Source organism: Schistocerca nitens, chromosome 8 (genome assembly GCF_023898315.1).
Source record: "Schistocerca nitens isolate TAMUIC-IGC-003100 chromosome 8, iqSchNite1.1, whole genome shotgun sequence".
NCBI classification, from domain to species: domain Eukaryota; kingdom Metazoa; phylum Arthropoda; class Insecta; order Orthoptera; family Acrididae; genus Schistocerca; species Schistocerca nitens.
In genome coordinates, this window is record NC_064621.1 from 413,529,554 (window position 1) to 413,557,055 (window position 27,502).

Below are 27,502 nucleotides of genomic sequence, written 5' to 3' on the forward strand. Positions count from 1 at the left end.
CACAGAAAGTCGCAATGGGGGATGTTTAGTTATTCAGAGCATTTAATATTTGGTCATAGAAAGTATATATAGCATTTTTGTTGAGAAGCCATTCTGAATACCGAATTGTAATTTTGTTAGAACTCTGTTTCTATACATTTCTCTTTCAAAATTTTTTGATAAAGTTGTCTGAAGTCGGCGGTAGTTGTTGGCATCACACCAACCCCCTTTATACAGTGTGTAACAATAACATATTTCAGTCTATCAGCAGAAATTTACTGTTTCAGTGACCTATTACATAAGTGGCTCAAAATCCTACTTATCTGTTGTGCACAAGCTTTTAGTACTCTGTTGGAAATTCCATCAAAACCATGTGAGCATTTACTTGCCAGTGAGTTTATTTTTCTAATTTCAGATGCAGACATAGGTAGAATTTCCGTTTCATCAAATTTTATAGGTAGTGCCTCTTCTATTCATAGCTTTGCTTTTTCTAATCAACATCTGTATCTTAGTTTTTTAAATGTGGTTATGAAAAATATTTTTATCGTCTGACTTTTTGTTACTAAACTTTTCATTCAGTTTCTTGGTAATGCAGTCTTCCTGTCCTCTTGGTTGCCCTGCTGCCCTTTCAACACTTTTCCAAATTGTTTCAGTGATATTATCTAAGGTGCTAACTCAGACATAATACACCTACTTCTGGAGTTTTTAATAACTTTCTTTAAAATAATACTGCAGTTTTTATAATATTCGACCGTTTCTACGTCATTACTCTTTCCTGCTTTTAGATACATTTCCCTTTTCCTGTTAGAAAATACGTTCATCCCTTTAGTAACCTATGGTTTTTTACACGGTTTCTTACAAATATATTTTACTGTTTTCTTCGGGAAACTGTTTTCAAATATACTCATAGACATATCATGAAATAAGTTGTTTTTTAAATTAGCTTCAGGTTTCCTATGCACCTCATCCCAATCTAATTGCTTCAAGCTTTTCCTAAAATTTGAAATTGCTAGCTCGTTAACTGAACGCACTATTTCGAAGAACTCTTTTGCTTTACTTTGTTGTGTTGACATTGCTCCACAACCAGCTGTGCATTATGTTCAGAAAGACCATTCTTAATAGCATAAATGTTTATTTGCCTAAATTTATCGTTGTCTGTGAAAATGTCATCTATCAGCGATCTGCTGTCCTGTACTTCCAGAGTAGGAAAATCAATAACTGATGCCAAATTGAAAGAACTGAGTAATACTTCAAGGTCATTCTTCCTATCAGACCCTTATAGAAAATCTGCACTTAAATCCCTACAAATAATAATTTTCTTCCCTCTATCGGAAATAACACATCAAAGAATCCAGGTACTTCAGAAACAGCTGATAATAATTTCCCAGTGGGGAGCTATAAGCAATTACAGTTATAAAAAGTAGTACTACTTAGTTTAATCACACAGGTACATGCTTCTATATATTTCTGTACACATTTTTTTTTTCGTTTCTGATTGTTTCACAGTATGATAACTTTCATTTTACATGGCAACTTCTGCTTTTTTTTCATGTTGCCTCTATTTACTTTATGAACCGTGAATTTACTTTCAAAACGTTTTCTCAAGAATTTACTTTATTTACTAGCGATTCATCAAGAACATTAACACAATTAATCACACTATGTGAGCGTGGAAGTAGTTGCCAGGAAGTAACTGATGAAATCAAAATGAAATTGCTTTTAACAAATGTGAATTTTATTCCTAAAAGCTTTTTTTTTAAGAAACAGATTTAAAATTTTAAGCAGAAAGCACCCTCTAAATATCAAGTTACGATTTATTCAGAGGCAGAAAGAAACAAATTTTTGAGTGTATGAGCTTTCGGGCTGAGAACCTTGCCGCTCCCTTTTGACACGGCCGTAGTCACGACCGCTCACAACAACCTCTGAAAGACTACACAGGTGCAAATCTGCAACACACCAGATTACCTTAAAGTAAAAGTTTTAACAATTCACACAAGCACACAAACTATGTACACCATAGGAGGGATGGAAATGGTACTAAACAGTAAAATTAAAATTTCACTTGCCACCGAAGGTGCAACTTGATTTTAACTTCTAAGAAAAGTCGTACGGTGGAAGGGTGGCAGCTTTATACACTAAAATGACCATTTAAATAAAAGTCCATGAAATGCAGTCTTACATAACATTATAAAAGGTTGGCCAAACATGCTCTACAGCACACATATACCGCCTCTCAAGATGATAGGCAAGATAAAGACATATTTCAGGAATTAGGCCGTTACACTCCAAGCAATAAATTCGTTAACACACCGAATCCGACAAACATGACAGAGGCAGCTCCGAACGACAGACATACTAGCACTCCGACCGACAATCTGACCGATTTCCAACGGTCAGATCCGACTGCACAAACAACAGAGAACATCGACCGATGTCGAGTAACCAAGACACCTGCACCTTCTATCTCGGCCTCACCAAGATAAAGGCATCAAACACCACCCAAGACAAGTTAAAAAGAATACAGAAAACACAAGTCACAAGTGTCAAATCACTACGGAAGAAGGCTGCGGGTTCTAGACAACAACACACACCACTTGTTACCACACGCGTGAACGGCTGAGGAAACAACAGTCCACAAATAACGAACAAATCGTAACAGTCGGGATTTAAAAGAAATAACTAATTACTCAACTTGAGAATCCTGCTTCGGAGGAAAGCGAAAAGTCGCTCTCACAGCTAGCGCCTCCAAATGCAACAGCGCGTGCCCGCCGCCAAAAGCCCCTGCCTGACTGCGCGCTGTGGAGACTACGTCGCTGCTCAGTTCCAACGAACCAACAAGGTCCAACCACATCCCGACTCGGAACATGGTGTTCATCCTGAGGATCCAAGATGTCGTCCACTAAGACGACCGGCCGAGCAAACGACCAACGGCAGCCAGCTTTCGTCGACAGCGGTCCCGGCGAATACTAACACCATACGGACCTGACTGTTGCTGACTGCCAACCCTTCCCGACTGCTACTAGTGTCGGTTCTCAGCAGACCACATGTCGCCATCCGACGACCACCCGACCAATCGAGCAACGGCCTTCCGTCTGCGTCGACCACGGTCCCGGCGCGGACCTGTCTGCTGCTGTCAACTCGTCCAACAGCGGAGTAACGACGAACCCGACTCAGTCCACAACCCAACAGCGACTGAGACTCAGAACCGACTGACTAACATGCATGTGTCTCCTTCCAACTTACTCTGTCGATTCACTGCACCGACTCCCAGACTGGCCCCTGGCGAGCTCATAGCACCCCTTAAATGCACGTGAACAGGCAACCCGGAAGTTTTCCCACCAGAGGGAGACACCAAAGCTACGATTGCCACAGCGGCGCCACCGCCAGAAATGGAGGGCGACTGCTTCACACTACGCGCTGCGGCGCGCTCTTCAAAACAGCAATTTTTACCACTTCTCACTTTAGCTACAAGCTCATATCCACTTACATTTACCTTTCCCATATTTTTGCATATGATGTTCAGACAGACATAGTGCATCTTTTACATCCTCACTTACTAAATCTCCGAAACCAACAAGAAGCTCACTTACTTTGTTTTTTAATCACCTGACAACCTGACGCATTGTACTAACATTATTGTTCACTGTTCTTTTGTGAGAATCTCGTGATATTTTAACATCTTTAGTACTTGCCTGTCTGAGCTTCACATTTAGATTACTTCCTGTCAATGTTGAATTTTTCACATAGGCTTCCAATGCATGCTTCCGTTTGTGCGCTGTCAGCCTCATTTGCAAGAATCTTCTGCCGCCTGGTTTTCTCGGCAGGTAAAACCTGTTGCTCGCCGCGACGTTGTAGTGCCTAATGAATGGTCATTAGTTTTTTATTTTCCTGTTCGGATTACTCATTGTATTTGTTTCCAGTTCACGATTCCCGAGTTTATCTGATGACAGATGTGGCACAGGTATTGATCGCCTTGACCGTGTTGTTGTCATTCAGTACCGTATACTGTCGAAAACTTTTCAGACACTTTTGTGCATCTAGGTAACTGCATGGTTTTGACTGGTGGCTTGTACATTTGGAATTGCAATGCGTTCACTTTTCGGGGTTTTGTCCTTCTTTAGAGTAAATGTGGTGCAATTATCTAAGATGAATTCCATACTGATGTCATTGCTGAAGATTCTGACTGTATTCGTCAGAGACTGGCTGTCAACTTCAGATATTCCAGAGAGCGACAGGTCATCCTTTCTGACAATATTTCGCTTTTTGATAGCCAAAATTTCTTCTCTGTAAGATGGTTGACATTCGCATCTGGGCGATGAAGAAAAGAATGCGCACAACGAGTAACACTGGAAATTGCCTGTAATTATGTTTTCTAGCCTGTAACGTTCTTCTACGTCGAATAGTGTCTGGCAGAAATATATTATTTACTAAAGTGATAATGCAGGAATGTGCAAATCATGAGTTTTGAAAAAGTAGCTCTGTCTGGTGGACAAACATCTTATTATGCTGTAATTTCCAGGTATTGAACCTTTAGCTGGTTGGTGCTGTATTAAATATGTATTTTTTTTTCATTTTGTAGCCATCAACTCATGTTTGCTGCCTGCAGCCTTACGTTGAACAGTTTGGACGTTTTCACAACCAGACTGGCCAGAAATCTGAAACAGAATTCGTGCATTTGATTGTTGCCAGAGGTCGTCAAATTCTAGTCGTTCTTCATTCTTTTTTTGATCATTTCAAGTGCTGTCAGCAGCTGTTGCCTTCTGTTCTTAGAATATTTATTGTCGAATTCCTTTATCCGCCAAGCAAGTTCAATGTAGTCTCTTTCAATTTCGTAAAGATGTCTTCAGAATTTTGTTGTTGCGCTTTTCTCTGGTTATTGCTATTATTATTATTATTGTTCCCCATAGTCTATTGTTTTCTCCTTATTTCACTCCATTAGTTGTTTTTATTATTATTAAGATAATGTGCATCACCCACGAGCGCATTAAAGCGCCACTTCCAGGATGCGGGTAGACGAAACTGCCCTTGATGGATTTCGCCTTGCGGATTCGGGCTAGTGTGTTGGCCAGCCTGAATGTGGTTTCTAGACAGTTTTCCACGGCCAACTGGGATAATGCACGTTTGGTACTCCGCACCGCCTCAGAAACAAGCTGCGCAAGCATTTAGCAAACAACATGAAATATGCTCTAGATGCAGACAAATGGGGTACACAGACTGTGTACCCAGGTGGGGTGGTTGGGGAGGGAGGGGGGGGGGGTGGAGGAGTGGCACCAACGCTGAACACTGTCTCGACCCACACAGCACTGCCGACCACGTAGAAGAAACTGGAGAAGGGGAAAGAGGTAGAAGACGAAGATTGAGTACTGTTTATGCATATTGTTAAGGTTAATCACCCACACAGTTCCAAAGATTTCAAGAAGAGAATTGTGGCACAATCAGCTCATGTTTCCAATTTTCTGGCAAGGATATATGCCAAAAAATGGAAAAGAAAATTGAGGATATGTAAGATAACACACAATTTAGCTTTAGGAAAGGTAAAAGCACCAAAGAGGTAATTCTAACACTGTGGTTTGTAATGGAAGCTAGACTGAAGAAAAATCAAAGCATTTCCACAGGACCTGTCGACCTAGAAAAATAGCTCGATGATGTTACATGGAGCAAGATGTTCGAAATCCGAGAAAAGGGGATAAGCTACAGGAAACGGAGGGTAATACAGAATATGTACAAGAACAAGAGGAAACAGTAGGACTTCAAGCGAGCGAAGTGGTCGGATTGAAAAGGGTGAAAGACGGAGATGTAGTCTTCCGCCCCTACTGTTCAATCGATACGTCGAAGAAGCAATTACGGATGTAAAGGAAGCGTTCAAGATTAGAATTAAAATTCAACGTGAAAGGATATCAGTGATAAGATTTCCTGATGACACTGCTATCCTTATTGGAAGTCAGGAAGAATTACAGGATCTGTTCAATACAATGGTCTAATGAGTAGATAATGCGGACTGAGAGTAGATCGCAGAAAGGATAAAGTAATCAGAGGTAGCAGAGATGAAAACAGTGGGGAACTTAACATCAAAGTTGGTGATCACGAAGTAGAAGAAGTTAAGGAATTATGGAACCTAGGCAGCAAAATCACCAACGACGAACGGAGCAAGGAAGACACAGGAAGCAAAGTAGCAGTGGCAAGTAGGGCATTATTGGCCAAGCGGGGTCTACTAGTTTCAATCATAGTCGTTAATTTGAGGAAGAAATTTCAGAGTACGAACGTTTGGAGCACAGCTTTGCATGGCAGTGAAACATGGACTGTGGAAAAAGCGGATCAGTAGAGAACCAATGAATCTGAGATATGATCCTACAGAAGAATTCTGAAAATCAACTGGACTTATAAGGTAAAGAATGAGGAGGTTCTCCGCACATTCGGCGAGGAAGGCAGTACATGGGAAACACTGACAACAAGAAAGGAAAGGATGATAGGATGTCTGTTACGATGTCAGGGAATAACATACGTGATACTAGAGAGAGCTTGAGATAGGGGAACACAGAGATTGAAGTACATCCAGCAAATAATTGACGACGTAGAGTGCAAGTGCTACTCTGATTGAACCTTGAATTTACTTTCAAAATCTTTTGTTAAGGAATTTACTTTATTTACTAGCGATTCATCAAGAACATTAACACATTTAAGTGTGAAAGTAGTTGCCAGGGAGAAACTGACGAAAATGAAATTACCTTTAACAAATGGGAATTTTATTCATAAAATCCTTTTCAAAAACAGATTTAAAATTTATAAGCAGAAAAGCACCCTCGAAATATCAAGTTGCAATTTTAATTATAGGCAGAATGAACAATATTAACAGCACGAGCCTTCGAGCTAAGAAGCTTGCCGCTCCCTTTCAACACGGCCGTAGTCACGACCGCTCACAACAACCTCTGAAACACTTCACTGATGCAAATGTGCAACATACCAGATTACTTTAAACTAAAAATTTTAACAACTGACACAAACACATTAACTATGCACCCCGTAAGAGGGATGGAAATAGTACAAACACTCACCCTAAGAAATTATTTGCCACCGAAAGTGCGATTTGTTTTTAAAAGGACTCTTACGGTGGAAGAGTGGCAACTTTATAAAAATGACTATTTAAATAAAACCCATGAAATTCAGACTTACACAAAATGTACAACATGCTCTACATTACACATATACCGCCTCGCAAGATGATAGGCGAGAGAAAAACATATTTCAGTAATTCGGCCTTTACACCTTAATTCTATAAATTCGTTAATACTGAATCCGACAAACATGACATGGCAGATTGACAGGAGGATTACTGAACAACCCGAACTGCAGATTGCTCTAACCCTCCCTAACTCCACAAGGGAAAACGGACCACCCAATTCACAAATAACCACCTTTCCGCGGGTGGACAAACGAAGAAGAATGGTGGGAGGACCCCAAAACAAAGCGGCTGATGACCTCAGCAAGAAAACAAGTCAAATTTAACAAGTAAATCAAACAACATATCACCAATCACTTAACTTCTAATAAACTGCGATTTCTCGAGAAAACCTGGCGCAGCACCCCCGAATCGCTCTCCCGAACCATCCGCTGTCAGCAGCTTCAACGGACGCAAGAAGGCGCGCCGATCTCCCGTCGCCCGGCGTCGCAGCTCGCCCCGACCAGACCGATGTCGTGGGTTGACTCCTGTTGCTCTCGTGTCGACCGCGAAGTCACTACCCCTCGCTATACGGCGCGGCCCACTGGACTCACGTGGCGACCTCACATGCGCCGACGCTCAAGACGGACAAGTCATCTTGTGTCCCAGTGCGCGACCGACCAACCGACGATCCAACCGCCAATGCCCATTGCCTGAACAAACTGGAGCAGATTGGCGGCCTAACACATACTAGCACACCGGACGGCCGACAGACACTGACTGCCCCACACTGAGCCGGCTGACCATCTGACCGACTCGCCAAGACTGACCGACTCACCTTTGCCGAATTTTTTTTCCTTTATTTTATTTCGATTCCCCCCCGAAGGGGGTGGGCTGGCAGCAGCTTATTACGCTGCTCTGCAAAATACAGACCTTTTAAAACGTAGGAGAGAAGATAAGAAACAATAAAAGCAGGCGATAAAACGGTGACTGAAATTGTAAAACGGCGGAAAAGTGGAAAGTTAAAACATAAAGCAAAGGGTGGGCAAAGCGAATAAAATACAAAGGAAGCAGACAGATAACATAGTAGACAGACAATTAAATAACGTGGCGACAGTCTGGTTTCTGTTCGCAAGAGATATAAAATCACACCCAGCGACAGTATGATGGCCGTTCGCAACACTTCGGAAAAGACACACAACACTGAACACTCACTGCAAACACTGCACTTAAATGTTGCCACAAAGAGGACACACCATAGCCTAGGGCAGATGGGGGGGGGGGGTGGACGTGGACAGATGAGGGGGAAAACAAGGAGGGAGGAGAGGAAAACGAAAAGGGGGAACCAAAGGAGGGAGAGGACTCATAAGGGGGTGGGGGGCTTTGCCGAGCTCATAGCGCCCATTAAATGCACGCGAACAGGCAACTTTTCCCCTTTCCCACCATAGGGAGACACCAAAGCTGCGATTGCCACAGCGGCGCCACTGCCAGAAACGGAGGACGACTGCTTCACACTACACGCTGCGGCGCGCTCTTCAAAACAACAATTTTTACCACAGCTCGCTGATATGAAAAGGTTGGCACTTGAGAGAAATTCGTGGTGCGCTGGATAAAATTATTCAGAAGACTGATCCGCCCCCCCCCCCCCCCCCTCACCTTGGACGACTGTTGGGATGAAGCAGAAGTCACGAAGGCCCTAATCTTGCCGAGAGAGACAAACGAATAAAAATTAAATGTTGGTGAGCAATTCTTTGCATCAGTAAGGGACATAACAGGTGGTGTATAAGATGGGAATAAGGCCTCACCTCTATTCCTTTGCCACTATGTTTCCCTCTCTCTCTCTCTCTCTCTCTCCCTCCCTCCCTCCCTCCCTCCCTCCCTCCCTCCCTCCCTCTCGCACTATTAGCGCCTGTCTTGCGACCGAGCCAGGAGAAGCCATCGCCGACGCGCATCGTTTGGGAAGCTAGCGGCCAATAAACGCTCCCGAGCGCAGCGGCGTACCACACCACACGTCTCGAACAGCGCCGCCTGTTCCCGACCCGCCTCCGACGACAGCCACTCAACGGGTTGTTTGCTCTGCAAATTACGCCTCCCGCCCTGTCCTCTAATCTACCGCCCGCACTCCCCGCAGACTTTCACGACCTCGGCAATCACTTTTTTCTCCTCCCTCCCGCGCCTCCCCCTCCTCTCCCTGCCACGGCATCCTCCGGCTACACGCTGCAGACACAATCTCGCAACCGCGGCAGACTCTGATAACTTTCCGTGTTTGTTTTCTGGCGAGGAACATTATCCTCCAACTTCTCCCCTATCGCCTGCTCTGAGTCAATTTTGCCAAATGTTTGTGCATACGAGATTCCCAACCCTCGTCGGCGTCCCACGAGCGGCCAGACGCTGTTATCTGCCTGTTTCGACTGGCTTCATTTCACTAGTCGGGGCCACTCCAAACTAACTACTCTGCAAGCATTTACATCAGCACACTTCCATATTGCGTACGTGCTGTCGGTTGGAACAGCGACCACTACAATAAGAAAAATATCATGCGTCTCTTTGTACTCGCACATTTATTTTTGTCAAATAACTAGCGATTCCAGAACCAAAGACTATCAGCCGTCAATCCCCTGGCGCTTAGTCATCAAACTCCCTTACTCGTTTAGGTACGCTATCTCATCAAAAGTTTGTGGACACCTGTCAGTGGATGTTAATACAGGACGTATCTAGTCTTCGTCTTTACTTACTTACTTGCAACATGCTGGGTGGCAATCTACATCTACATCTACATGATGGCTCTGCAATTCACATTTAAGTGCTTGGCAGATGGTTCATCGAAACACAATCATACTATCTCTCTATCATACCACTCCCCAACAGCGCGCGGGAAAAACGAACACCTAAACCTTTCTGTTCGAGCTCTGATTTATCTTATTTTATTTTGATGATCATTCCTGCCTATGTGGGTTGGGCTCAACAAAATATTTTCGCAATCGGAAGAGAAAGTTGGTGACTGAAATTTCGTAAATAGATCTCGCCGCGACGAAAAACGTCTTTGCTTTAATGACTTGCATCCCAACTCGCGTATCATATCTGCCACACACTCTCTCCTATTACGTGACAATACAAAACCAGCTGCCCTTTTTGCACCCTTTCGATGTCCTCCGTCAATCCCACCTGGTAAGGATCCCACACCGTGCAGCAATATTCTAACAGAGGACGAATGAGTGTTGTGTAAGCTGTCTCTTTAGTGGACTTGTTGCATCTTCTAAGTGTCCTGCCAATGAAACGCAACCTTTGGCTCGCCTTCCCCACAATATTATCTATGTGGTCTTTCCAACTAATGTTGTTCGTAATTTTAACACCCAGGTACTTAGTTGAATTGACAGCCTTGAGAATTGTACTATTTATCGAATAATCGAATTCCAACGGATTTCTTTTGGAACTCATGTGGATCACCTCACACGTTTCGTTATTTAGCGTCAACTGCCACCTGCCACACCATACCACAATCTTTTCTAAATCGCTTTGCAACTGATACTGGTCTTCGGATGACCTTACTAGACGGTAAATTACGGCATCATCTGCGAACAACCTAAGAGAACTGCTCAGACTGTCATCCAGGTCATTTATGTAGATCAGGAACAGCAGAGGTCCCAGGACGCTTCCCTGGGGGACACCTGATATCACTTCAGTTTTACTCGATGATTTGCCGTCTATTACTACAAACTGCGACCCTCCTGACAGGAAATCACGAATCCAGTCGCACAACTGAGACGATACCCCATAGGCCCGCAGCTTTCTGTAAGTAAGCAACAACTTACTATGATTCAACGAAATTGCAAAACCATCATAGTTTGTTTTTATTTACAAGGCGACGAGTTTCGAACCTTACTCCAGTATCAAGGCATCGTGTCAATTTTAACATATACGACATGTAAGGTCAATGAAACTACAAGTATGTCTGACAAGATGATTACGTTCAATAGCAGTATGCTCTAGCAACATTGCTTGTATGAGTCGCTAAGTGCAACGTACTATTTGCACACGAAAATCCCGTACTGCGTGCAGCAAAACGATGTTGTGTGAGCGTTGATCATCGTTACGTAAAATGAGGTAAGGTCGCAGAAGGGAGTACGCCATGAGGAGGTTGTTTGTTTTATTTACAAAATAACGCTTACATATGCCCATACATAATATTCATTTTAGCTTGACGTTAAAAAACAGTGACAATACAAAAAGAAACGTGCACAAAAGAAATCTTGGAAACACGTAAGTGTCAAGCCTCTTAATGATGCCAGAGACCTGTCAGTATAACTCTAAAATGACTGTAGCGTACATAATGGTACACAATTCAAACTTTTAACAAGAAAAATAAAACATCTAAGCCACAAAGTAAAACGTACCAAGCAAAAAAAGAATTTTACGAACTCTTCCCCGTCATACTTCGCAGTGCCATCGGTGGCCAATTAGTATAATAATAAAGGAATGTAACGTACAAGATGATACACACTCCAAATTATTTAATCACATACATTAGAATGTCAGAGACCGCTTAAGCAAGAGCCTAACAAAGCTCCCTTTACTTTTTATTAACAATAAAACATATTTGCAATACACAAATTACCATACGAACCTAAATCAATAAAAACGTAAATGAACACATTTATTACATCATCTACTGCATTATAGCAATAAAAATTGTAACATTCATACGGACGAGAACCGTCCCGCAAGTAGTACCGTGCTAACAATCCTACAACCATTGTCAGAAAGAAACTAGGACAGACCAAATAAAAAACACACGAAGAATGTCTTTGAGTCCGCTCACAGTGAACAGAATTCTCCCACTGACAACACAACCTGATGTACTAGGATGCCGTTATCACATCTTGAACTCTTTCATTGAGGTGTCTGCATGTCTCTGGAGCAATGGCAGCCGCTTCCTCTCAGGAGCTAAAACCAGAGAAGATAATGATGCTGGACGCTGAGGTTGCAGCTAAGTCGATGTTCTAACTTATCCCCAAAGTTGTTCCTTTCGCTTCAGGTCGGAACCCTGGACAGGCCTGTCCATTTCAGGGATGTTTGATCACAAAACATTTCCTCACACTTGCTGCTTTATGACAGGCAGCGTTGTCACGCTTCTTCTCCTTTCTCCTCCTCCTTTCTTCCTAGGCTAAAGCCTGTTTCCCTCAATATGCCTCATCCTATCTTGAGGTTGTCACTCCATCTTTTCCTTGGACGGCCTATATTTAACTGCTGATTTATTTCTTACTATTTTCACGATATTCCATTCATTCATCCTGCCCATGTGTTCATTTCATTTATCGTTTCTCTTATGTATGCACTCATTAATTGAATACAATATACATTCTTTTCGTGTGCTTTCCCTTCTCTTCGTGACAGTGTCTTCTCTGTAATCCTCCCCAGAATTTTTATTTCCGTAGTCACCAAAGGTATTCTAGTTTTCAACGTTTCAGGTCATGTCTCAGCCGTGTTTGTTATAACTGGTTTTATTAATATTATGTGTATTCTTGTCTTCGAGTCTTTTCCTTGGTGTATGTTTTTCCAAACTGTATCATTGAAACATCCTACCACTTTGATTTTGATACTTGTCCTGTAACATCCTTTTCCATATTTCCACTGCTGCACATTATAAAACCAAGGTATTGAAATGTCATTACCTGCTGAATAATTTCATCATATATTTCAAGTTTTCAAGTTGCTGGTTCCACAGACATGGATATACAATTCTTTTCTTGAGTGGTTGTGAAAACAATTAGGTCCCTTGCTACCACGTTACATACATGTAACAGTTTCTGCAGGTTATCATCACGGAGAGATTTACTATTGAAATTTCCAGACAGCACTTTTCAGGAGCAGTCAGACAACATATTACTTCCCTCACATACATCTCGCGTATTGACGACGAGGAGAAAATTCGAGAAGCTGGAACCAATACGGAGGCTTACCGACAATCATTCTTCCCACGCACTATTCGCGAGTGGAACAGGGTTGGAGTGATCAGATAGTGGTATCGAAAGTACCCTCCGCTACGCTCCATTAGGTGGCTTGCGGAGTAGTTAATACATGCAGATTGTTTGCTAGCAGAATCTCAATGTCAGTAAACAAATTATTTTTTTTATCGTCCTCCATTCTGTAACCACTACATGAAAATACCATATTTACCAACGTAAGTGGAAAGCACAGTCATCTTCTACACTGATCGAAAAAAATCGAAACACCGCAAACCATTAGCGTACAATAACGAAATTTCAGGAATACATTCGTCCAGGTGACGTATTTAAACAATTAACATGCGAAATCACAGGTTAATATAAATGCGAGATAAGTTCAAAAATGGTTCAAATGGCTCTGAGTACTATGGGACTCAACTGCTGTGGTCATCAGTCCCCTAGAACTTAGAACTGCTTAAACGTAACTAACCTAAGGACATCACACACATCCATGCCCGAGATAAGTCATTGCAGATGTGAAATGCTGGTAATTAATAACCGGTGTAAGCACCAGCTTGCTGAACGGAAACATGTAAACGTACGTACATTGTCTTCTACATGTCCCACGAGTCCATTTGTGAGATGGAGTTGTGTGCCTATTGCACTTGGTCAGTCAATACAGGGAAGGTTAATGCTTTTTCTGCATGACGCTGATGAGGTCGTCTGATGATGTCCCATACACTGTGTGATCAAAGGTATCTGGACACCTGGCTGAAAATGACTTACAACTTCGTCGCACCCTCCATCGGTAAGGTTGGAATCCAATATGGTGCTGGACCACCTTTAGCCTTGATCACAACTTCCATTTCCGCAGGCATACGTTCAATCAGATGCTGGTAGGTTTCTTGAGGAATGGAAACCCATTGTTCACGGAGTGCTGCACTGAGGAGAGGTATCGATGTCGGTCGGTGAGGCCTGGCACGAAGTCGGCGTTCCAAAACATCCCAAAGGTGTGCTATAGGATTCAGGCCAGGATTCTGTGCAGGCCAGTCAATTACAGGGATGTTATTGTCGTGCAACCACTCCGCCACATTCCGTGCATTATGAACAGGTGCTCGATCGTGTTGAAAGATGCAATCGTTATCCCCTAATTGCTCTTCAACAGTGGGAACCAAGAAGGTGCTTAAAACATCAATGAAGGCCTGTGCTGTGATAGTGTCACGCAAAACAACAAGGGGTGCAAGCCCTCTCCATGAAAAATGCGACCACACCATAACACCACCGCCTCTGAATTTTACTGCTGGCACTACACTGGCAGATGACGTTCACTAGGCATTCGCATACCCACACACTGCTATCGGATCGCCACATTGTGTACAGTCATTCGTCACTCTACACAACGATTTTCCACTGTTCAATCGTTTACGCTCCTTACACCAAGCGAGGCGTCGTTTGGCATTTAACGGCGTGATGTGTGGCTTATGAGCAGCCGCTCGACCAAGAAATCCAAGTTTTCCCACCTCCCGCCTAACTTGCATTGGATCCTTATGCAGTTTGGAATTCCTGTTTCATGGTCTGGATAGATATCTGCCTATTACACATTACGACCCTCTTCAACTATAGGCTGTCTCTGTCAGTCAACAGACGAGGTCGACCTGTACACTTTTGTGCTGTATGTGTCTCTTCACGTTTCCACTTCACTATCACATAAGAAACAATAGACCTAGAGAAGCTGAGGAGTGTGGAAATCTCGCGTACAGACAAATGACACAAGTGACACCAAATCATCTGCCCACGTTCGAAGTCCGTGAGTTCCGCGGAGCGCCCTATTCTTCTCTCTCACAATGTCTAATTATTACTGAGGTCGCTGATATGGAGTACCTGGCAGTAGGAGGCAGCACAATGAACCTAATATGAAAAATGTATGTTTTTGGGGGTGTCCGGATACTTTTGATCACATAGTGTATGTGCTCGATGGGTTATTGAGCGAGCCAAGTCAATATGTCGACACCCTGTAGAGAATGTTGGGTTACAACAACGGTATCAGGGCGAGTCTTATCCTGTTAGAAAACAGTCCCTGGAATGCTTTTCATGAATAGCAGCACAACAAGTCGAATCACCAGACTGAAGTTCAAATTTGCAATTAGGGTGCTTGGGATAACCACGAGAGTGCTCCTGCTGTCATACGCAATTGCACCCCACACCATAACTCCAGGTGTAGGTCAACTGAGCCTAGTACGCAGACATTTGGATTCCAGGCCCCCCACCTGGCCTCTTTCTAATCAAAAAATGGTTCAAATGGCTCTGAGCACTATGGGACTTAACATCTATGGGCATCAGTTCCCTAGAACTTAGAACTACTTAAACCTAACTAACCTAAGGACGTCACACAACACCCAGTCTTTCTAATCAACACACGGCCATCACTGGCACTGAGACAGAACCACCTTTCATCAGAATACACAATAGTCTTCCATCCTGCCCTCCGATGAGCTCCTGCTTGACACGGTCGAAAAGGGCGGTAGTTTGGGGCCAGTGGAATGCACGTAACAGGGTGTCTGGCTTGGAGCTGTCCTTGAAGTAATGGTTTTGTAACCATTGACGTGCCAACTCCTGGTGAAATTGCTGTTGTAGATGCAGTACGATGCACCAGAGTCATATGAAGAACAAAATAGTCTTTTCTCTCAATAGTTCCATGCGGACGTCTTCCTGCTACCGTAAAATTATCGTGACCACCCCAGTCAGCAATCATGTACAGTGCCTGTATTCCTGCCCAATCTTTCAGCAGTATCATAGAAGGAACATCCAGTTTCTCGCAACCCTATTGCACGACATTTTCAATACCAGTTGAAAGGGTACAGTACCGCCCGACATTGAAAATAGGTACAACTTACTTCATTATTATTGTCAGAACAACACTTTTTTTTTGTAAAATAACTCAATTTCAATTAATACAGCGAAGCCGGTTACCAGTGTGGGAAAGAATGACAATTGATTTATTTAATTGATCACATGTGCACTCCCACAAAGTAAATCCCTACATCCAGTTTGGTGAGATCTGTGAAATGAATGAATGTATGGTCGTCTGCTAACCGCAGATAGTGAATGTGAATATATGATCATCTTTGAGACGATCCTTTGGCCACCTTTGGTGGGAACAAAGAGATGAAATTTACCTGAGCTTTGAGCGCCTGAAATGTGGCTGACCAATACGGTAGCAAGGTGCTCCCCCACTTTGACAGAGGTGTGAGAGGACCTGGAGAACGGCCATGTTTCAGCACTCTGCCGCTGGATCTTGTGCTGTTAAGACCTGTTTTAGTTGTGCTCCGTAATGACAAAAGAGTGGAGACATGGTATGCATGTGGAATATTTAAGAGTAGTTTGAAATAATAATTTCTCTATTTCAGGAACTTTTGTGGGGAGAATTAAATGTCAGGCAGGTAATATTAATGGGATTGTAGTAATCTTCGGAAGTGACCAACAGTCACAATGAAACCACGTGTAGCAATAAGTTGAAATACTTCCGTGTGCTTAAGTTAAGCTGAATTACTAGCGTGTGTACAATAAGTTGAAATATTTAAGAAATAGCGTGTGTACCATAAGTTGAAATATTTAAGAAATGGCTTGTGCAGGACTTGAAATTAGAGACGAGTACTTCCACGTGGTGAGTACTGTGTGAGTCTCAAACTGTGTATGAGACAAAAGATAAAGAGAAGTACTCGTCCATGGTATCAGTTGAGGACTCGCGTGTGTGATGAATACGTTCTTAATATTACTTTGCGTGATATGATTCCGTGTGACGCTAGATTCAAACTCTGAGAGAGAAGCAAGGTGAGTCGGCTGTCTATCCAGCAACGCCACTTGGCTTGCATTGCACAGGACGACGTGCAAGTATCTCCAGAGTTCATAGTAGGAAAGTAGAATTACAAAGTGGGGCAGTGTCGTGTGAAACTGGGATAAATATTAATTGAAGTGGGAAAGCTGAAAGTGATAATGTTGTGACTATTCTCTGCGTAGTATTTCATATTGTAGTGTGGTGTATGTCATGCAATTTATGTATGTGTGGTTTGCATGGGAGAGTAGCGAGGTAGTTTCAAAAGATTAGTGGGTTATGCTTGTTCCTTCGGCACCGCTCGGTCTTGAGGAAAGTTTAGTGATGATGATTGTGAGAGTCGAAGTGTGAGAAATAATAAAAGATCCACCATCCTATCCAGAAAGTGCACTGTAGCGTTAAATAATTACGAGACCATAAGGTAGAGAATCACCAATGTAAAGCCATGCCCACTGGGCGGAATTTCTCATGTGTTATTGTTGTAGGTTATAGAATTTGTGTGTTTAGGTTATAGAATTTATCGGAATAAATAAGATGGTGAAGAGAAAAAGATTGGTGGACTTTTCCTTCGAATTGTATGTTGTCATGATGTCCCGAATTTATAATGTGTGCGCCATTCATATTCAGTGCGGTGGCCACGTGTTGATAAAAGCCGTTAAATAAAAGACAAAAAGAAAATGTGGTATTGCCAGTGCGTAGTGAACAGTCAGAGTTCTGTAAATCACTGATAGTCAGATATGCGTTTCCGTTGCGTATTATTCATACAGGAGGATAATTTGTAACTTAATTGTGAGTACGAGAGTTCGTGCTACTCGATAAATAAGAATGAATCCACTCGCTTGGCAGTCCACTCATCTTGCAGGCCTGACTGCTTGATGCCACAGTATGAGCAAGGCATGTGGGTGCCTCTCACAGTGAAATGTTGATAGAGGCATCTTAAAGGCATTCTTGACTAACATCAACGTCCAGTCGTAAAGAGCCGGCCGAAGTGGCCGTGCGGTTAAAGGCGCTGCAGTCTGGAACCGCAAGACCGTTACGGTCGCAGGTTCGAATCCTGCTTCGGGCATGGATGTTTGTGATGTCCTTAGGTTAGTTAGGTTTAACTAGTTCTAAGTTCTAGGGGACTAATGACCTCAGCAGTTGAGTCCCATAGTGCTCAGAGCCATTTGAACCATTTGAGCCAGTCGTAAAGGTACTTAGCATTCACAGCCATTACAGCGTACATTTAAAGCAAACCTTATTTCGATGTTACTAAAGCGGAAACTGAACAGACATCATCTTTCAGTCGTAGAAAGACGCGTAACAAAATGGTTCGAATGGCTCTGAGCACTATGGGACGTAACTTCTCAGGTCATAAGTCCCCTAGAACTTAGAACTGACCGAAGCGGTCGCGCGGCTCCAGACTGTAGCGGCCGTCGACGCCTAACTGCTCTTATTTATGTCACCTACTGTAACCCCTTCTTGGTTTTGCAACGTTTTCCGTCAGTGTATCAACACTTTTTTATGTTTTTGAGTCATTAGTGTTGTGAGTGGTCTGATGCGGCCGCCACAAATTCCTCTCCTGTGTCAACCTCTTCATCTCAGAGTAGCACTTGCAACGTACGTCCTCAATTATTTGCCGAATGTATTCCAATCTCTGTCTTCCCCTACAGTTTTAGCCCTCTACAGCTCCCTCTAGTACCAAAGGAGTCATTCCCTGATGTCTTAATAGATGTCCTATCATCCTGTCCTTACTCCTTGTCAGTGTTTTCCACGTATCCCTTTCCTCCCCGATTTTGCGAAGAACCTTCCCATTCGTTGCCTTATCACGGCACATAATTTTCAACATTCGTCTGGAGCTTCACACCTCAAATGCTTCGATTCTCCTCTGTTCCGGTTTTTCCACGGTCCATGTTTCACTACCATACAATGCTGTTCTCCAAAAGTACATTCTCAGAAATTGGTTCCTCAAATTAAGGCCTGTGCTTGACACTAGTAGACTTCTCTTGGCCAGAAAGTAACTTTTTTGCCAGTGCTAGTCTGCTTTTGATATCCTAATTGCTCCGTCCGTCGTTAGTTATTTCGCTGCCTAGCTAGTAGAATCCTTTAATTCATCTACTTCGTGACCATCAATGCTGATGTTGAGCTTTTCGCTGTTCTCATTTCTGCTACTTCTCATTACTTTCATCTTTCCTCGATTTACACTCACATTAGACTGTTCATTTCATTCAGGATATCCTGTAATTTGTTTTCACTCAGGCTAGCAATGTCATTAGCGAAGTCTATCATTGATATCCTTTCATCTTGAATTTTGATTTCACTGCTGAACCTTCCTTTTATTTCCATCATTGCTTCTTCGATGTACAGGCTGAACAGTAGGGACGAAAGACTACATCCCTGTCTTACATCCTTTTTAATCCGAGCACTTGGTTCTTGGTCGTCCACTCTTACTATTCCTTCTGGCTCTTGTGTATTACCCGCCTCTTCCTATAGCTTACCCCTATTATTCTCACAATTTTTAACATCTTGCAGTATTTTAAATTGTCGAACGCTTTTTTCGTGTCGACAGATCGTATGAACGTGTCTTTCAGAAAGCCAAACTGCTCGTCATCTAACACATCCTCGACTCTCTTTTCCATAATTCTGAATATTATCCTTGTAAGAAACTTTGATGCATGAGCTGTTAAGCTCAGTGTACGATAATTCTCGCCCTTGTCAACTCTTGCGGTCTTCGGAATTATGCGGATGGTGTTTTTCTGAACGTCTGATGAAATATCGCCAAACTAATTCCTTCTACACACCAAAGTGAATCCTCGTTTTGTTGCCCTCCATACAATGGTTTTAGAAATCGTGATGGAATGTTATCCATCGATTCTGCCTTGCTTGATCTGAAGTTCTCGAAAGCTCTCTTAAATTCTGAGCCTAGTACTGGATCTCCTATCTGTCCCAAATCGACTCCTATTTCTTATTCTATCACATTAGACAAGTTTTCCCCCTCATAGAGGTCTTCGAAGTACATTTTTCACTTATCCGCGCTCTCCTATGCATTTAACAGCAGAATTCCCGTTGCACTCTTAATGTTACTATTCTTGCTTTTAATTTCAGCGAAGGTTGTTTTGACTTTCCTAGATGCTGAGTTAGTCCTTCGAACAATCATTTTCTTTTCCTATTTCTTCACATTTTTCATGCAACCATTTCGTCTTAGATTCCCTGCACTTCCTATTTATTTCATTGCTCAGCAGCTTGTATTGTTGTATACTCGAAATTCCCTGAACATTTTTATACTTTCTTCTTTCATCGATGAACTAATGGTTTCTTCGCAATTACCTTCTTTGTAGATACGTTTTTATTTCCAAGTTCTGTGATTGCCATTTTTAGAGAAGTTCACTCCTCTTCAACTATATTGCCTACTGAGCTATTCCTTACTGCTGCATCTCTAGCTTTAGACAATTTCAAGCGTATCTCGTCATTTCTTCGTCTTATCGTACGCCACTTCCTTGCGTACTGAGTCTCCCTGCCTAATCTCTTAAACTTCAGCCTACTCTTCATTACTAATATATTATGATCTGAATCTGTATCTGCTCCTTGGTATCCCTTGCAATCCATCATCTGATTTCGGAATATCTGGTCTGACCATATCACCCGATCACCTGGCCTTTTCCAAGTGTACCACCTCCTCTTGTGATTGTTGAACAGAATATTCGCTATTACTGACTGAAATTTATTACAGAACTCATTTAGTCGTTCTCCTCTCTCATATCTTGTCCTGTAATCTTTTCTTATACTTCTTCCACTGCAGTTGCATTCCAATCCCTCATGTCAATTAGATTTTCATCTCCCTTTACGTGCTGCATTACCCTTTCAATATACTCAAATACTTTCTCCATCTCTTCATCTTCAGCATGTGACGTCGACATTTATACCTGAACTATCGTTGTCGGTGTTCGTTTGCTGTAGATTCTGGCAAGAACAACCCTATCAATGGACTGTTCACTGTAACAGACTCTGTTCCTTACATTTCTCTTCATAAAGAATCCCACTCCTGTTATGCCGTTTTCTGCTGCTGTTGGTATTACCCTATACTTATCTGACCAGAAATCCTTGTCTTCTTTCCATTTCACTCACTGGCCCCCACTGTATCTAGATTGCGCCTTTGCATTTCGCTTTTCAAAAAAAATTGCTCTGAGCACTATGGGACCTAACATCTGTGGTCATCAGTCCCCTAGAACTTAGAACTACTTAAGCCTAACTAACCTAAGGACATCACACACATCCATGCCCGAGGCAGGATTCGAACCTGCGACCGTAGCGATCACGCGGTTCCAGACTGAAGCGCCTTTAACCGCACGGCCACACCGGCCGGCGCATTTCGCTTTTCAAATTTTCTAACTTCCCTACTACGTTCAAGCATCTGACATCCCATGTCACGACACGTAGAACGTTAACCTTCCGTTGGTTATTGTCTTTTTCTCATGGTCACCTCCCACTTGGCAATCCCCTCCTGGAGATCCGAATGGTGGACTATTCCGACATGTTTTGCCAATGGATTGATCAGTAATGACACTTTTTCGGGTACTGTACACATGCCGTGTGGATTCAAGTTTGTGACTTTAATGCAATGGTATCCATTGTCTTCTGTGTCCTCCTGCCGTTGATCATTGTTGATTCTTCCGCTTTGAGGGTCAATTTCCATTGTTAAACCGTATACAGCTAGTTAACATAGGGTCAGTTTGCTGATACAATCAGTCATCTCCCAACCGTTCCTCTACCGAACTCAGTACAGAATGTGTTTATATGTATCAGCATTTAGCGTTTCTGTAGCATAATAGGGGGGTGGCACAGTAACCACGGACAACATCCCTCCCCCCCCCCTTCCTTCTATCACAACAGCACCTCACCACTACAATATTGGCATTAGGCACGATGGCAGATAACGTTCTCTAAGCATCTACCAAAAGCAAAACTTTCGCCAGATTCTTAGAAGTTATAGTTACAAGACGTGTTTATGGTTCGAGATTTCGGGCATTCTGTTATCGGGAATAGTATTTATTACGAAGTAAAAGGGGTTTCAACTGATACATAGTTGAAATTTATTCTCTAATTTCAAACAGAAATAATACTCATGAATAGAAATGAATTTAAATGATTACTTATGGATGAATTATTTACTTCGTTTTTCCTCTGTATGTATTTTAATTCTGATTGTCTTGTACAAAGATACTTACATTGTATACAAACTTGTTTAGCTTATCTGATGATAAGAAACTATTCATGCGAACAACAGTAGATAATACTGTTTTGCAGTAATGTTTTTATGTCGACCCATGGCTTTTCTGTGAGACATTTTATCCACTCTTGATTAGCGAGTGGAATGCACGAGCGTAGCCTGCCCAGCAAAATGACTTGGTTTACCGACGAACCAAACATTTGAAATGTCACGGACGATTATATTGTACAGTGGCGTGGCAGTCCGGGAGGCGGCATGTATATTACTATATCTTTATAAACTGTTTAATTTATAACACCTATTTCAACATATTACTGCTGAAAATTTCATTGCATTAGCGCATATACTTTTTGAGAGAAAGCTTCTAACAATGAAAAAAATGTAAAACGAAGATTTATTCTCATCTTTCTGTTTGTAATAAGCATACCTAAATTTTAAAATCCTCCAAACCGAAAATCTTCATCTCCCAGGTTTATCTTCTCTCCCCTTCTAATGTGTCTGGCCTGTGTTTGTAGGAAAGGCAGTGATCTGTCTGCTTTCTTTACCCTGCCCCCATCAATGGTTTAAAACGCTTTTGTCTTAAAAACACCTGGATTAACATAAACTCTCTTCGGCACTTCAACTCTTCCGTTATTTCCTTTACTGAAACATAAAACTGTATCGTAGGCACCTATTTTAAGTACATCAAGTCCAGACTATATCCTTACTGAACATCTAATCCATTTATAGTGCGTAGGCTTACATTCGAATTTTGTGTTTCGTCTTGTGGACACTTTCTCAATAATTCAGAGTTTGCAAGAAAGCTGAATGTGGGTTTAATTGCATTCATAACAGGTTATGGTAGTGAGTGCTTATGTGAATAGGTTTGCTTTATTGTGTCGTACTTACAGCAATCGGCTTTCGAGCACAGATATTGCATTAGTCTTTGGTCGGTGAATAGCTTGTGAAAGTAAATTGCCCGCACATCAGGCTTCATTGCCTCCAGATTGTATTTTTCATACTATATCTCCCATAATATAATTCCATCTTCAAACGCATCTCATTTCTTTTCCTGTAGCATGTGACGTAGCCTACCACTAAGCCTCTTTTGGATGTGGCGAACGCATTCCAACTTTTCTATTGGAATACTGTGTGGTTTATTATCTATTATAGCTAAGAAATAAGAAGAGTCCGTATCAGCACATACCAAATGTCGGAAAGTGGCTGTGAGTGCGGAATTTAATATTTGAATATGTAAAAAGCATCTTTAATGATGACATCAGGATAAAATTTAAACACAACGTAGATTAAACTCTGTAGATTAGGAAAATAATATTTTAAAAAATCGATTTTTTGTGCTCAAATCCATTACATCCTCTCTTAGTGGATAAAGGCGTAATAAATTATTATACAAATAATGTAGAGCAGTTGTCAGAGTAGCAGCGCAGTACCTGAGGATGGTAAGGTCGAGTCATCGTGAACGTGACGGAACGGAACATCAAAACATTCGTTAATGCGTTTCAGATAGCGGTAAACGCACAGACCGTCAACGGAAAGGAGAGTAAATGTTCACTGCATTTTCGTGAGACATTGCGGAAGTGCAGGAGCAGTTCGACATCTTTCTTTTCCATGAGCGTTCTTCTAAAAACGAGATCACATATTTGAGAGGGATAAAATATTTAGGTTTCGTAGTGCGTAGACAAAGAAAAATACTAAACTGCGCATGAATGAAGCACAAAAAGATAAAACATTTCTCCCAAAAACACTTTTTTATCTATGAAAGGAAAAATGCTGTTTGTTATTTTTATTGTGTTTTATTTTCTCGTATTTTCCTTGACTTCTTTACACAGTAGTATAGGACTTTTTGAAACACTTCATAATGGCCTATGACAGTTGAAATTATTTATTTATTAAATAAACTATAGCAATTTCATCCGTTCAGCTTTTGCAAGGGTAAAGCAGTCTCCATTTTGAAATTTTGACATGCATTGAAACACAAGATTTTCACTATATTTTACTTGAATGTAACTAAACGGCCTGCAATCGGCCTTGGGAGGGGAGGAGGGGGTTGAAGTGGTTAGAAATTTCCATAGTTCGCAGAGTCTCTCAGACAATATCGGTACGTGAATCGCACTAAGTTATTTCACGACCGTGTGCCTAGGTCGCACACCTGTTCCCCCTAGATGCTGATCTTCTCTTTGCTGCAATCACCAACTGCACTCGAGTCCTGTAATTACCGCATTTAATTAGCTGCAGTTGCAGCATCATACACGTGATGAGAACGACAAGTATCTGGTAAAGATACACGTACATTCCACCAGTAAAACGCATTAATTTGAGCCGCGCAGTTCACAGACTGTTTTGGTCGCACAATACCCGTAAGCCATAATTGGAACTTCAGTCACGGTACTCTATTTGCGCTGCATTACCACGTACTGTCCTGCTGTTCTCTCACACTGATCGGTCACTAGCAACTCAGCCATGTAAAAAAACGTTCACATAATGAGTTGTGCTTGTGATGGCTGGCAGCATTTCTTGTAATTAACATTAGTTCACCCTAAGTATGCTACCAATCACTTTCATGAGCGTACTCGTAACCGTTTCGCGGCACGGCTGGCTGGTGATGTCGCGACAAAATATGCCAACGAAAGTAGCCCCACTCACGAATTTCAGTTGCGCACGGTTTATAAGTCTCTCTCAGATCGAATGGTCACTGACATAGTCAAGTACACGTTTGCTCAGTACAAAACCTTCTCGGGATGATTGATAGCTAACCCGACGCCACGATACATAAATGCAGAAGACATTCTTCTCATGATTATTTGCCAATACTTTTGCCTATGAACATGGATATAAAACGTACTAATGCTATGGTGCAGATCTTAACCGATTTTGGCACCGCAACAGTTGGCGTCTTCTAGGCCGTGCGTCCGGAAATAATCGTGGCACAATAACGAAATCTCATACACGGCTCAAAAAAATGGTTCAAATGGCTCTGAGCACTATGGGACTCAACTGCTGAGGTCATTAGTCCCCTAGAACTTAGAACTAGTTAAACCTAACTAACCTAAGGACATCACAAACATCCATGCCCGAGGCAGGATTCGAACCTGCGACCGTAGCGGTCTTGCGGTTCCAGACTGCAGCGCCTTTAACCGCACGGCCACTTCGGCCGGCCTACACGGCTCACTAACAACCATACTCCTCGTTCTCGAGAAGAGTAGCTGTCTATTCTCAGGCGGACAGCAACACAACAGCTCGCTGGGAGGCAGAAATTGCGATAGTATATTTAATACATCAATAATTTTAACGGATGAAGTTGACAATAATCTCCCTAATTCTTTGCGCTGTTGGGTGCTGAGAAAGAAAGGAATAAGCAGAGGTTTAGACAGCTGCAGTGGGCTTAGCGTGGCAGCTTTGCACGTCTTCCTCAACCATTGACGTAAAGCGATTTTGCACATGTCTCTATAGCAAGGTCTCCTTGCTGTCGCTGCTCTGTGGATGACTGTTGTTTTCGCCAGCGACCGTTTGCGATTCATCTGAATGCCGTCCTACGCGCTCGTTGTGAAAGCATGCGGCCATCTATTGCACATTTTGAAACCACGGTCACAACACAAAGTGCATGATGACATACATACTTGAAATGACATTGAGTTTTATTGGAATCGATAAGGTGCTTCATGTGACACAAAAGCACTAATTAGCATAAGAGTTGATCCTTAGCAGAGATGATGTTCTTTATAATAGAGCTCAATATAATGGTCGTCATTATCAACATTACTTGCAGTCGAAGGACTATGTGACAGCACTGCATAGTTTATTAGTAAGTATGGTGAGAAATCACCAACTGATGCTGTCTTTTAGCGTCCCTAATGAAGTCGGACGAACGAGGTAGACTTGCGACTTCAGGTAACTTCACAACGAATAATCACAGGGACTGACGTCTGGGAATCTGGAAGGCTAAACATGACGAATTTGGCGGCTCAGCATGCGATCCTCATCAAACGATGGGCGCAAGAGATCTTTCATACGTGTAGCAATACGGGGTGGAGCGCCATTCGGCATAAAATTTGTTCCATCCAGCAGAAGTTTATCAGCCAGGCTAGGGATGATATGATTCCCACTACAGCTCATTGTATACACGATTCTCATGCGGCGTCACCAACGTGTTGCAGACTAACACAATCTGTTCATCAGTTTTTGCACGCGTTTTTGGATTCAGTTACATCCCATGTCACTTCAGGCACATTTGTTACATCTCTGTCTATTTTATTTCGTGGACTGGAACTTTTTCAAATGTTCACGGGCTTTTGGGTCACCGTGTAGAATGATGATCTGTAGACAGAAGTTGGGAAGTAATGTTTAATTGTATGTTATTAGAATTGTCCACATTTTATAGTCCAAATGACCTCAGTAAAACAATATCGGTACTGTTATTAAAAACAAGAAAACATATGATGCATAGTGAAATAGACCAAACTACTGATCGACTAAGATGCCGCAGCGTTTGGTGCACTCAGTCCGATTCGAGAGTAATCAGCATTCGATCGCTCAAAATAGCTCCTAAAAGTAGCAGCCACTCCCAACAGCACCCACCACAAAATAGTTGATCTGCGTTTCTTTAGAATACAATATTACAAGGTGCGTCTGAAAAGTTCAGTGAATTGTCTCAGAAAATAATGGAAACATGAGTAAAAAACGCTACAGCGCACTTCTGAGATCCTGTGTGAAGATGTCTGCAATCGTCAGGAAACGCCTCTGGAGGAATCGCTCGAAGCACCGTTGCTATGCGTTGTTGGATATCTGCAATCTCTGCGAATGTTCATGAACGACAGTGCTTACAATATCTTTGCTTATCTTAAATCTTCTGCACTCATTCTCAGAGACAGCTGCCTGTCATCCGCACTCATCCGTCGCGCTTTCGATTACGTTTCGGGTTGTGTGTGTTGACGCGAACACGGTTCATCATCGACGCCTTCATCTCGAAAGCGTTTAAACCATCAAAACACAAACTGCCTCAACACCGAATACCTGCACTAACATTCCATGACTCTCCGTCGCCGTTTTCCCTAATTTGGAGCAAAACTTCGTGTTAAGGCGTTGGTCTACTTGGCGCTCCACTTTGCTATGAGAGGAATGCGACGGATGCTTGCGGATGATCGGCCGCTATCTCTGAGAGTGAGAGCAGAAGAGCTGGACATAAACAAATGAGATTTAAGCATTACTGTTCAGAAACGTTCGCAGAGGCTACGCATATGCAATAACGTTTGTGTATGTTGCTTCCAGCGATTCCACAAGAACCGCTTGTTGACAGTTTCCACAGCCTCACAACCAATGTCAGAAGAGTGTTGTTTCTAATAGCGACTAAGCTGAGGGCCAGTAAATATATTTTGTTTGTATCTCTT